Source organism: Sesamum indicum, linkage group LG1 (genome assembly GCF_026168435.1).
Source record: "Sesamum indicum cultivar Baizhima isolate 11 linkage group LG1, ASM2616843v1, whole genome shotgun sequence".
In the NCBI taxonomy this organism is placed as follows: Eukaryota; Viridiplantae; Streptophyta; class Magnoliopsida; order Lamiales; family Pedaliaceae; genus Sesamum; species Sesamum indicum.
In genome coordinates this window covers 10,350,412-10,364,004 of record NC_142657.1, presented here as the reverse complement: position 1 = coordinate 10,364,004, position 13,593 = coordinate 10,350,412, and positions in this window count along the sequence as shown.

The following is a 13,593-nucleotide window of genomic DNA, read 5'->3' as shown; positions in this document are numbered from 1 at the left end:
TTAGACCAATTCATTGAATGAATGGCTTGAAATTTAATTAATTGGATTAATTAAAATTTTAAGTTAACTATTAAAATTAATTAGATTAATTTTATTGGGTTTGGTCCGATTTATAAATTGAATTTGATAATAAAAGTCTTGGATCCTTTAATTGCATTAAAGAATATTTTAATATTGGGCTTATAAATTCAATTAGATTTGATTTAAGTCCATTAGATGTGCACTACAAAAAAACACGAAATATGGGATGGGTTTTGAAACGATTTTCAGAACACAAAACTTATTTGGAGCAGAATTTGGAACAATTTTGGAATGGATAGCAATTTGTCCTTACAGTCGGTGTTACAAAAATTTAGGAATGATTTACAAAAAATTATTCCAACTTGGAATGGTAACTGTAACGGTCATTGCAAAAGCGTTCCTAATGTCGAATTTGTCCAAAAAATTTTTAATTTTGGAATTGGAATGGTTAGAGACAGTTTTTGGAGCGGATAATTTATTTTTATCAATGAATTTTTGGAACGGACTTTTGTAATACTCGTGCATGAAAAATCGTTAAAATTTTATAAAAAATGGCTATTTTTTTAAACAAAAATTGGGAGTTTATTTTTTTAACGAAATTGGGGAAAATTTTTGTAAGAAAAAATGGGTGAAAAAATGAAGAAAAATGTTGAAAAAAGAAGAAGAAAAAATGGTGCAGGGGGAGGTAGAGAGGAGGAAGGAGGGACTTACCTCATTCTTACGGTGGTAGAAGATGGTAGCGGTTGAAGAAGGCCAACGGTCGCGCAAGGAAAGAGGGAGGAAGAGGGAGGAAGAAAGAAAAAAAATATGCAAAGTGTTTTATATATATTGATTTTTGGAACGGGCTTTGGAACGGTCATTTTTAAAACAACCGTTTCAAAGTCCGTTCCTAGTGATCAAAATGACGACGTTTTTATTGACGGACATTTATTGAAAAACCATTCCTATATCATAACTGTTCCAAAAAATCGTTCCAAATGAAACAAAATGATGTCGTTTTTGTATAATCTTAACTAGACCGTTCCTAATAATTACAAACTGTTCCTAATTGTGTCTAAAAATTATTTTCCCAAAAAAATCAAAAAAATAAAAATATCCAAAAAACCGTCCCAGATATATTAATGATCAGAAAAAAGTAGAGCATCAAGTAATTAAGGCCATAATGTTACGAATAAAATTGATAAATATTGAAAAGATCAAGTATATTTGTATGTACAGAATTATTAGTCTTACATAGATGTAAATAACATCTTATACTGTTGTATTGGATCGCGTAATCAGACCGTTAGATATTATTAAATCGATAAAATACTACATTCGATGATGTTTCACACATTTTTATTATATGGATGCCAAGATATCGTATCTAATACACAATTATCGATGTTAAAAATGATGCAACTGTTCATCAGACCATTTGATTTTAGATCAGACCGTTAGATATATTCACATATGGTAAGTATTGTTATACATTTAAATTTAGGATTAATCAGGGTCTCGGATGTAGAGACATTTTTAGGGACGGTCACTGGATCAGATTTAGGGACGTGAAGAATTAATCATTTTAGGAACAGATATATCGACACATTTAGGAACGACTTTTTTAAATTTCAACTTTTGGAATGGTGAAAAATAGAAAACATTTCTAAATTAATTTTCCCTCCAGTTTTCCTTTTGGCACGTAATTAAATTTGTTGGAACAGTTTTAGGAATGGTCAAAATTAATTGACCGTTCCTAAGTTTTGGTTTTTTCTCTTTTTTTTTTTTTTTCAAAGTATCCATTACAAATAGGAACGCGTAGGAACGATTTTTGAATTTTTGACCGTTCATAATTAGAAAAATATTGTGTTTTGTTTAAAATAAAAATAAGCTTGAAAATTATACTTCTTTAAATTGCATAAATTATACTTCTACTATTTTTAAAAATACGGGTGCAAACATTTGATACAGAAACGCTAATTAATGTCAATCATAATTACTGTTTTCTTCAGTTTCGTATTCCTCGTCAAAGCAATATTCGTCAGAGCCGTCATCAGATTCACAATCCACCGATCAGGATGTACCTATTCTTTATTGATTATCAACAGAAAGATCAACGGCTAATTGAATACCATTTGAATCATGCAAGTCATAATTATGGTTGTCCGTTGCAACTTGTGGAGTAGGTATTGACTCATCCTCTTGAAACGCAACTTCGGTCCACCGCGTTTCATCAATGACTCTTCTGGCTCTTGTTTTGCAGACAACCATCCAGTCCATTTTGTCTCTCTTCATGCTAGAGTACTCCATGTAGTAGACTTGTACTGCTTGCTGTGCCAGGATGAAGGTTCGTTCTTTTGGTATACTTTCTTGAAGTTTACATCAACAAGGTGATAACGAGGATGTACCTTCGTACCATTCAAGGGGTCGACCTAACGACATTTATACAAAACAATCTGCATGTTCGGAATAAGTGGATAATCCAACTGATTATCTTTTCGAGATTCCTATAGAAGTCGCAACATGTCTGTACATGATGAGCTTTTAACACACACCCCGCAGTTCATAGGTGACTTGCCTTGTGCACCTCAGTATGGAAATTGTAGCCATTTACAAAGTAGCACGGGAATATTGTGACCTCAACTGTAGGACCCCAATAGTGCAACTTCAAAAGCTCGTTGTCCGTGTAATTCAATTTGGATTTAACCTTTGTTGAGAATATTAGAGAAACCATTTATTGACAAATTACAGTTGACACAATTAAAAACACACAACTTACACGATGTTTGAACCAATTCTTGAATTGAGTAGCTACTAGCTCATCAATAATAGCGTCATATGTATGACGGTGCATGTAAAGTTCATTAAAAAAGGACCTATTCACATACAAATCAATTATACATAGGTTAAAAGTCCAAAATAATAATGTGAATACAGTATATAGATAAAATTTACACTTACTCGTAGTGTGGCGTGACTACTTCACAGTTGGTCAATATATATGTCTCAATTATGTGGTGTTCTGATCCACTAAGATATCTCTTCTTTTGATGCACCACTACCTCGACTAGAGTAGTTGAAAACAGACTGTTGGATACTAGTGTCGTTATTTCTGCGTGGCCTGTTTCGTTTATAAGGAATCTGGGGTTTAAAGTAGTGAGAAGTAAAGAGACTGATTTCTTCTACAAGGTAAGCCTCTACAATTGACGCCTCGGCTTGTGTTTTGTTTTTTACCTTCATTTTCAAGTCTTGAAGAAATCTGATAACCGAATATTTATTGAAACATAATGACACTACAACTATTTTAAAAACTAGAATACCTCGTGTAACAATCACCTCTCAAATGGATACATCCACCTGTATTACACAGGCCCTCCCACGCACGCTTCATATGGCAGACGGACAATTAGGTGCTCCATCAAGTCGAAGAAAGCTGGCCGAAATATTTTTTCAAGGTTGTACAAGATGGTTGCGACACTATCTCCAATTCTTGTACCTTTTTCACATTGAGCGTCGCTGAACATGGAATCTACAATAAAAGGCTGACCTCAGTCAATGCACTCCACAACGGCTTAGGAAGCATTTCATGAAAGGCAATCGGTATCAAATTCTGGATGATATATGACAATCTTGACTCTTCATGCCGTGAAGCCTCAGTTCCTTCATGTCAACACAACGGAACAAATTAGATGCATAGCCATCAAGAAATTTCAGATGGCTAATCCATTCACATATCCTCCTCTTCTGCTCTTGGGTTAGGGTATATATGGCTGTGGGCATCACGTTCGGCTTTCTATCGTCCACCTTAACCTCTGGTCCATTACATATGATCTTGAGGTCCTTCCGTGCATTTAGAATATACTTTGTTTTTCCTTTATATCAGATTGTGTCGTATCAGATGGGTCGACCAGTAATCAAACTCCCAAAAGATGTTTTTTTTGGTCCACTTATACTTTGTACCGTACCCGTCCGGGAGTGACAACAACATCTCAACTGCAGGACTAAACTCTTCAACCCATTCACGGACCTGTTCTCCAGTCAATCTTGGCCGGCACACCTTCCATTCTACTCGATTCTTAGTGAATGCTTTCTTGTTCCGACGGTACGGATGGTTTGGGGGGAGGAATTGTCTGTGGTAGTCAAAGTAGCATGCCTTCCTATCATTCTGCAGGTAGAATGCACATGTGTCTTCCATACAAACTGGACGACCCATAACACCAGCGAAACTCTATCCAGATGCCATCCCATAAGTGGGTAGGTCGTTCACAGTCCACATCAATGTTGCGTGCATTGGGAATGACTCATTCTTCGTACTGTCGCGCATCAGTACACCCACATGTCACAAATTCTGCAACTCCTCGATTAACAGCTCCAGGTAAACATCGATGAGTCATCTTGGATTGGTAAGACTTGGGATCATCATCGTCAGGAATATATACTTAGAACTCATGCACATTTTCGGGGGGAGATTGTACGGGGTAAGTATAACGGGCCAACACTAGTACCTATGAACGTACACACAAACCCAGTCTAACATTACCATGGATCCCTCCTTCGTCTGATGAACATGCCATGTCATTTGCTCGGCAGTCACTTCTGAAGCATACATCCTTTGCAGGCGAGAGGCAATCAGCGAGTACCTAAGAATGGCATATGGCGTCTTCTTGTAATTAGGATTTTATTCCCTAGTCGGCTTGTACCAAGCTTCTCCACAAAACTTGCAGTAGTCCAAATCAATGTTGTCCTTCCAGTACAACATGCAACCATTGTTACACGCATCAATCTTCCCAACGGGTAAACCTAAGTCTCTTATCAATTTCTTCGTACTATAGTAATCCTGGGGCAGGATGTGGTCGTATAGCAATATATGATCAACCCAATGCGATATTCGATCATATATATGCTGAGAAATATGACCCTCAACTGTGATATTCTTTTCGGCAGTATGCACTACATCGTGAATCCGATCTGCCAGCCCAGATACATCGTGAAACCGATCTGCCAACCTTTCATAAACAGGATCTGTGATTTTGAAAACTTCATTTTCGCACTTTCAAAAAGAACACTTCATTTTCTCACCATCCATATATGCATGTTGAGATTTTACCCATTCTATAAGTCTAACAACACCGTCCTGAAACTCCGGAGTAAGACTCACCCTATTTGAAAGGTTCTTTTCATACATCCATCTCCTCAACTGTCTGAACATGATGATTAGTCCTACACAGACACACACACACACATATATATATATATATTATTATAACATTAAATTTAATTAATTAACAAAATTACAATAGATATAATCAATTGACAAATAAAGAATTAAAGTTGTTACCTGATCAAAATAACTCTAAATATCAATGAAAATTTGAGATAAAATTCACGAAAGAGTACAAAAATATTAGTAGGATAGTGAGAGATTAAAAAAGTTCGAGAAAAATTGAGAAATTAGAGAGAAAATAAAAAAAAATAGAAGAAGATAGTGAGACTAAATGGAAAAAGAGGAATACATTTATATAAAAAAATTTGGAACGGTCTTTGGAATGGGTATAGGAACACATATCTAACCGTTAAAAAATAACCGTTAATTTAGACTTTCGTATGGAACTTGAAATATTTTTGGAATGGTCATCTAGACCGTTGAAATATAAATGTTGTATATCATTTGGAATGGTCTCAGTAACACAAAAAAAATAAAAATAAAAAAAAATCGTTCTAATTTGCACCAAGTATTGGACGGTTTTAGAAACATATAGCCTCTTAAATAAACTCATAATTTCGAACGATTTTTGGCATATTTGATTAAGAGTGTACAAGAATCCTTCCAAATTGTACCTCATTTTTTAAATAGATTTTCAAACTGTCATTTTTGGAATATATTGCAACAGTTTTTTTTTTCGGTAAATTTAAATTTCATTAAGAAAAAATATAGTCGTACAGTACAATAGTGCTCAATGTATGGTTTCTCCCTCGATAGGCCAAAGGATAGCCATAATCTGTATAACGCGCAAGAGCTAACAAAGCGAGATAAATCAACACTAAGTATCCTCTGACTAACATCCTCCACAATAATCAAGGCAAGTGTGTTTGCCGTGCATTCGGAATGCTCAAATCGCCTCATATTGCGCTCTCGCCAGATATGATACACACAAAAAGTCAATAGTGTCCGATATGCCATGTTAATGACATATTTTCCCCTCCATTTAGTTGTTGCCGAAGCAATATCGAGTGGCCAAGTGCGGTTAGGCCAGGCAAATCATACTAATCGTCTTATAGCTTGTGAGCACATGCGAGAGTAACTACATCTGAAGATTAAATGATTGTGGGTTTCAGTCGCTCCATCAACACATAAGACACATTTACCAAGGTAAGAGAGCCATGGTTATTAGCCATGGAAAGCTTCTCCAGGATGACGAGCCATAGTATGAAGTTATGTCTCAGAATCTTAAAGGGACCCAAAAGTAGTGAAGACCAGCCTACCTTAGGTCTTGGTGGGGTCTAGATATCGAAAAATAGATACTACAATAGGTAGACAATACTTATAACGCCATATAATAGAATCATTCCCTCCATGGATTGTAGGTAGCGCCTGTAGGATTTCCAAATACTCAACATAACGCGGATTGATGGGCCGGTGCCATTACCCATCCTGAATAATGCGGCTGAGTTTCTCCAGAACGCCTACCCAGTAAACGCGACCCTCGTGAAAATCGGTGAATTAAAGGCCAAGCTCATGCCACAGATCCTGCCAAAGATAGACAGAAGACCCATCTCCAATATGATATTCCACCATCAACCTCAATAAGGAGGTATCGAAGGAGCTTCCTCCATCCCCACGAACCCCCATGGTCTAATACTATCCAAATGGACGTCTCTCTTAATCGTCCCTGGTTAAGCCATTCCACCCAAATGGACGTCCTATTACCCCGGATCACATCACAAAGCTTTTTGCACATTAATCCTCAGTTTAAGGTAGCAAAGTTACGTAAGCCCTGAACTATTTCCTCAATTGGCCTACATACATCTCGCCACGCTACTTGGCATAACCACTGTTCGTCGTACCTTTCCACAGAAAGGCTCTCACTCGCTTCCCAATTTCACGGACAACTCCCCTGGGCAGAATAAATGCTGAAGCCCAATATACACTCAATACCGTGAGGGCATATTTGATGATCTGGATACGTCTTGCATAAGACAAAGCCATACCTTCCTATCCCATAATACGTTGATCAATCCTCAATAACATAGGCTGGCAATCAACTCGGGATAATCTAGCATATAATGCAATAATTATAGGAACAGTTAGGTTGTGACCATTCCTAAATCTAATATAATGTTTCAAACTGTGTTCCAACCTTTCTTCGTTACTATTTTGGCACGGACTTTGGAACGGGTTTAGTAATTGTTGTGTTGGAACTCTTCTTGCAACGGTTTGACCATTCCGAATTTATTAACCCAAAAAAAATATTGCACCTGATGTCATGTTTCAATATTCGCTCCTGAAGTGTTCCAAAGCCCGTTCGAAGATGGAACGGGTTTTGGAATGGTTGGTCTGGCCGTGTCAAATTCCGCCTTTTTTGTAGTGGTGGGCTTGATTTAATCTTAATTAATTAAGTTCGGTCCATTAAATACAAGCCTAAGGCTTTGGTTAGACCTTGGCTAAGTCTAAGGAGGATGTTTTTGGGGAGTGTTGGCTGATTTTTCTTTAGGAAATTTAATGCAATAGGGTGTATGGTTAGGGTTTTTGATGTTTTGAGTTAGGATTCCTTGTCTATGATGTATGACTGGGTCATATATATATGTACATAAAACCGTAGCCACACACAGAATACACACTATTCTCTACATTTTATAAAATTCGTCTCTCTGTGTTTTCTCTCTTCTCCCCATCTCAAAGTTCTTCTTATGGTCTTAGAGATCAAAGAAAAATGGTAAGAAGATTAAAATACATTAATTGATAGCGGTTGTTTTGATCTCCACTCTTTCGTGGTCATTCTTACCAGCAAGAGAAGGCCACGTCCTTGTAGTTGGAGTGTAGACGATTTAAGAGAGTCTCATCCTTGAGATCTACCCGTGAATGGATCCAGAGATAGGAATCAACACTTGTAGCCCTACGAGAAAAACAACGAGGGTAGTTTATATTTATATTTTCGTCCCTTTGTTTTTCTTGTGATTCTATGGCCATGATTTATTTTATTTGTATACTGAATGCCCATAAAAGATCAAGGGTACACCCCTTTATCGAGATATTGCACGCTTTAATCGTATTTTTTTTGCGCTTCTGTCGCACTTCCCTGGCTGATCCACTCCATTCATTAACATGGTTATGATTAAGTTTGAGGTCCCATGAGCAAGTTTGATTTCATGGATTTGAGTTCTATGGGATATGTGGTACTTTTATCATTTTATGTGAGTTATTGTAATTTTTTATCGTTGTTCGTCATATTGATGAATTGTTCAATGTATAGAGATGCGTTATTGTAAGTTATTTACCGTTTTCAGTAATTCATCGTTATTTTATTTCTATATCTTTTTTTAAGGTAAGTTACAACCACATTCTTTGAAATTTGGCATAACTATAAATAACTCCTTATTATTTAAAAAAATTACAAATACAATCCTCATTTTAATGACCCTCTGACAACGAGACCATTTCGTTACTTTCGTTGGATTTTCATATATCATTTTTTTTTGGTGAACTAACCAAAATTCCATTTTGGATGAATTATAATTTTATATATTTTTTAGCATTTTCTAAAGTACCCTTATGTACTAGTATTCCCTATGGATTATTTATTTTACCCACTTTTAATTTTTTTTTATATTTTTTTGAATACATATTTTTATTTTTTAATAAATTTCATAAATGGTAAAGTAGTAATGCCCACATCACCGTCTAGGGGCTATATAATTATTTTTTATTTGATGGAGTATTGTAATTTTTAAAATAACAATGGACTATTCAAAATTATGACAAATTTTAAAAGAAATAACTGTAACTTATCCTACATTTTTTTCAAATGAAAAAAATAAAAATAAATTTGTACTATTTATAAAGTACTAGTTCCCTATTGGTATGTTTTCATTTGATATTCTAAATATATCCTCGTTATTTTCTATCAGTTACACCGTCACAAGGTTTCATAATTTGTAAAGGGTTAAATAGGTTTTACATTGCTAAAGTACGTAATCCTCATCAATTAACCCCCTAAACTAACTAAACTTTTACATACCCTTTCTCTTTGAGTTAATCTTTTAAATTAAACGAGAATGAACAAAAGTACTCTTTATTATTAATAATATTATATATTCATTTTAATAGCCTCCATATTTAAATATGTCTATTCATTTGAAGATTTTATTCAACTACGATATATATAGATTAAGGAAAAAATATAAGCTATCTCCCTATAATATGGGTAATTGCAAAATACCCCCTTGTGAAATAAAAAAAATTAAATTACTTTTGTGTTTTTTAAAATTAAGAAGTTTACCCTCTTAGAGGGGCGTGTGTAGTACACTCGGCCCTCTTGCGACTAGACATAATTTTTTTATGAATAAAATTAATAATGTACATATTTTTTTTTTTTTTAAAAAAAAGAGAAATCCAACCCCATCCCCCTCATCGAAAACCACTGCTCACGCGCTTTGCCCCCTCAGTCCACTACTCAACCTCTACGCTCATTGCCTCCCTTCACCCTAGCCAACGAACGCCTGCGCCACCATGCCACTCCCAGGCCTATAGCCACCCCCTCCCCTTTCCCAACACACACCTTGGCGTCGCCTCCACCCTCCCCTCCCAAAAAAAAAAAAACAGTTGCCGGCCTTGCTAAACCAGTCACCTCGCCCCTTCAAAACTAGTTGCGTCGTTGTCGCCTCGCCCAAACCACTACCCCTTCCACTTCCCATCGCTGTACCCAAACCTCCTTCCCCAACTCCCCCTTGCCACGCCTCCCTCCCCCACACCTTTCCCCATTACATGCTCATACCACCTCCCACCTCACCGTTCCCGCACCCAAACCCCTTCACTAACTTGCAGTCGTCGTCGGTTTTCTCTCTCTCTCTCTCTCTATATATATATATGTATATGTACATTTATATATATAATTATAATTATATATAAATTCATTACATATAATGTATTTTAAATCAATGTTTATGTAAAATATATTAGGTAAATTTACAATTGTAAATCTAGACGGTTGATTTTGAATTAATAACGACCTAAGTTGTTGATTTATAAATTAAATTTGGACCTTTGATTCAACTTAGATTCGATTTTTAAAAATAAAAAATTAAAAATAAAAAATTAAATAAAAAGCTTGTGCACTACACGAAATTACGTGAGGGGTAAATTGCTCTATTTTCACAAATATGGGGAGGTAATTTTGTATTTTTTTTCATAGGGGAGTAATTTATCCATTTTTTGATATCACAGGAGATAATTTGCGTTAAACCTATAAACTGAATTAATATTAATTAATTATATACCAAATAATTTATTTCAAATTTGAGTGTATAAATAATTGTATTAATTTAGCAAAAGTTTATAAATTCAATAAGTTTAAATTGATGAATAAAAATGTAGTTTTTGATTATGAAAATTTTATCCAAGGGTTCTTTAGGGTATAGGCTCTTCTCATACACAAAATAATTATTACAGTAGGTATGTATTCATGTTTGGATCTAATATAAAAAATATTAGGGATGAGTTTGTACATATAACTATCAAAATGAGTTTGGGTCTAGGTATTGCCCACCAATTGATAGGACTAACATGTTGGATCTAAGGTTAGTTAATGGGTGAAATAAAGTTACTACTTGAAAAAAAAAAATTACTTCATTAACCCGCAAATGATCTCACTTGACATTTGGGGTGCTAAAACATGTTTTAGATAAATATAAAAAACTATTAGATTTCATCCAAAAAAGATCTTAGCAATATTATCTAACAACGTTTTGGATAAAAAAATTAAAAAAATATTGAATTTATCAAAAAGAATCTTATCAATATTATCTATCAAGTTTTTCTAAATAAAGAATAAAAAATATTAATATTTTTACAAAAAAAATTCTAATCAAACACGGAGTAGGAAAAATCTCTATACACGACAAATACAAAAATGTGTATAATTTAAGCTGTGAAATAATGAATTTAAATTAATATGATAATGATAAAAAAATATTAAAAGATATGAAAGTAAGTTTGAATTTTATATTGTATTCCTAACCAATTAAGTTAAATAAATGTGTAACTTTTTTGAATAAATTTCTAAAAGACACGGGAATATTTTAAAAAGTTAATGAGTTACTAACATTGTTGCTGCTAAAAGATGGACTCTCAGGAAACTCCCTCCTCTCTCTCACATACTTTCACACCTTCCCATACACACAAAAATAATTCTTTAACCGGTAGTGGAGATGACGGCGAAGGGACGGATGGCGGAGATGATGACGTGGAAGATGGAGAATGGTAAGGAGAGGCCATTCGAGAGGAAGGCGAACGTTGCAAAGCGGTTACGGTGGAGGGGGTTCAGACGGTGATCGGTGAACTAGTGGAGACTATTGCCGGAGAATTGAATCGTGACGGAGAAATTTGGCGTGTGAAGGATTTCAATATGCGTGAATTCCTCCATCTTGCACATCGGGTTGTTGGTGAAGGAGATGATGTAGCCATGGATGCGTTAGAAGATTTAAAACGTAGACGGGAGGCCAAGATTGGCCGTACCCCAGCGCCGCCGGTTATTAATCCCGTCGCCACCCACCCTCTAGCGAGAAGTTTGCGAAAAGCTTGTCGAAGATTATTAGCCACAGGAACTTCTTCTGAAAATCTTGAGCCGGCTAGGAGGCAATCGGGTTCTATGGTCCGGACTTCTGAAGCGAGATTGCTGCAGCAGAATTCAGATGATATGATGCAGAATGTGATGCAGGCGATTGAAAACTTGGAGATGATGGCTGAAAGGCAAGGGATCACCATGGAAATTGTACAGCATCACCCATTGAAAAATCAGGTAACGGAATCTGTCTCAAAATATCAGCATCTGTGTGTGGTTCCTGTAAAAAATACAGCAGGTATTGATGAAGGATTTCGGGCCGAAAAGTCGACGAAAACGATGGTTAACTTGTTGGACAGTACACTAAATCAGCCGACATGTTTGCTGGATGGACGTGGAGAGATAAACGATGAGTTTGGCATGACGGAGACGATGGAAATTGTTGATGTTCGGCCGATTGATATGTCGGGAATTGCTACTCCAAAACAGCAATTTACAGCCCCGGTTTCTGTGATTTCATCGGAGTTTGGCCGGAGTTCTGAGCTTTGCATGGACAACCAAAATACGGGGATATTTATCGATACGGTTCCCTTTCGCTCTTCGAAAACAACTGAGTCTTTTACGGATAAATTTGCTGATGCATTCAACAATTCCAATCGTCGGACATTGAAATTTATTGAACCGTGCACACAAAATGAGGAAGTGATAATTCGTCCGACGTTCAATATGGTACGAGATGGTTCAAGACCATGGAAATACACTGCGGTTGGTTACTTTCTGGGTAAAAAATCGTATTTTCATCACCTTAATGAATTTGTTCGATCTATATGGCATAGTGAAAGATGTTATTGCTACATCTAATGGGTTTTACTTCTTTCAATTTCACACATTGGCGGCAATGGAGGAAGTTATTGAGGGTGGCCCTACGTAAGCATAAACATACGAAGATTCCAGTGTGGATTCGACTGCGGCATCTACCGATTAAGTTTTGGACTAGCGAGGGACTTAGTGCAGTCGCTAGTGGCGTGGGCAAATCCTTATATCCGGACGCTATCACACGCGCATGTTCGAGACTGGATTTCGCTCGGGTATGTGTAATGCTTGATGTGTCCTCCAAATTACCGAAACACTTGGTATTACTTATGCCAACGGAGGATGGATCTGAGGCGCCTTGTAAAGTGGATGTGGAGTATGAATGGTTACCGTTGAAGTACCGTACATGCATGAGTTTAGGTCATGATGCTAAAACATGACCAACAACCAAGAAATCGACCCAAAATGTTCAAATATTCGTGCAACGTTCCCAGAAGGAAAAAGTCATTGAGAAAGAGGTTGATGACGTTGAACTACCTCCTTCCTGTGGGAATGCTTTAAATGATAGAGAAGATATAAGGTGTTCCCCTGTAGGTGGATCACAAGGAGGACGAGAATAAGGGGTGAGAGGAGTACGTCACCTCTAAGTCGGAAGGGTAAGGAGATAGTTCTATATAATACCTTTGCACTTTTAACTGATAATGAGATGTGTGCAGCTGCGCAACCTGAGGGCCCTAATAGATGCAGCCCTTCTACGGGGTGCTCATGATACCAGCAGGTGTATGGAATGTACGGGGACCTAACAGTAGGGATCATCAAATGGCAGTTAAGGAGTTTATTCGGGTAAACATATTATTATTTCTTGGTATTCTGGAAACTCGTGTAGCAGTTCATAATATTGCAAATATTCAAAATAATATATGCCCAGGATGGAACTGATTTACTGATTGTAATACCATTAGCAATCGTATTGGCTTACTTGGAATGAAACTGATGTGGGTGT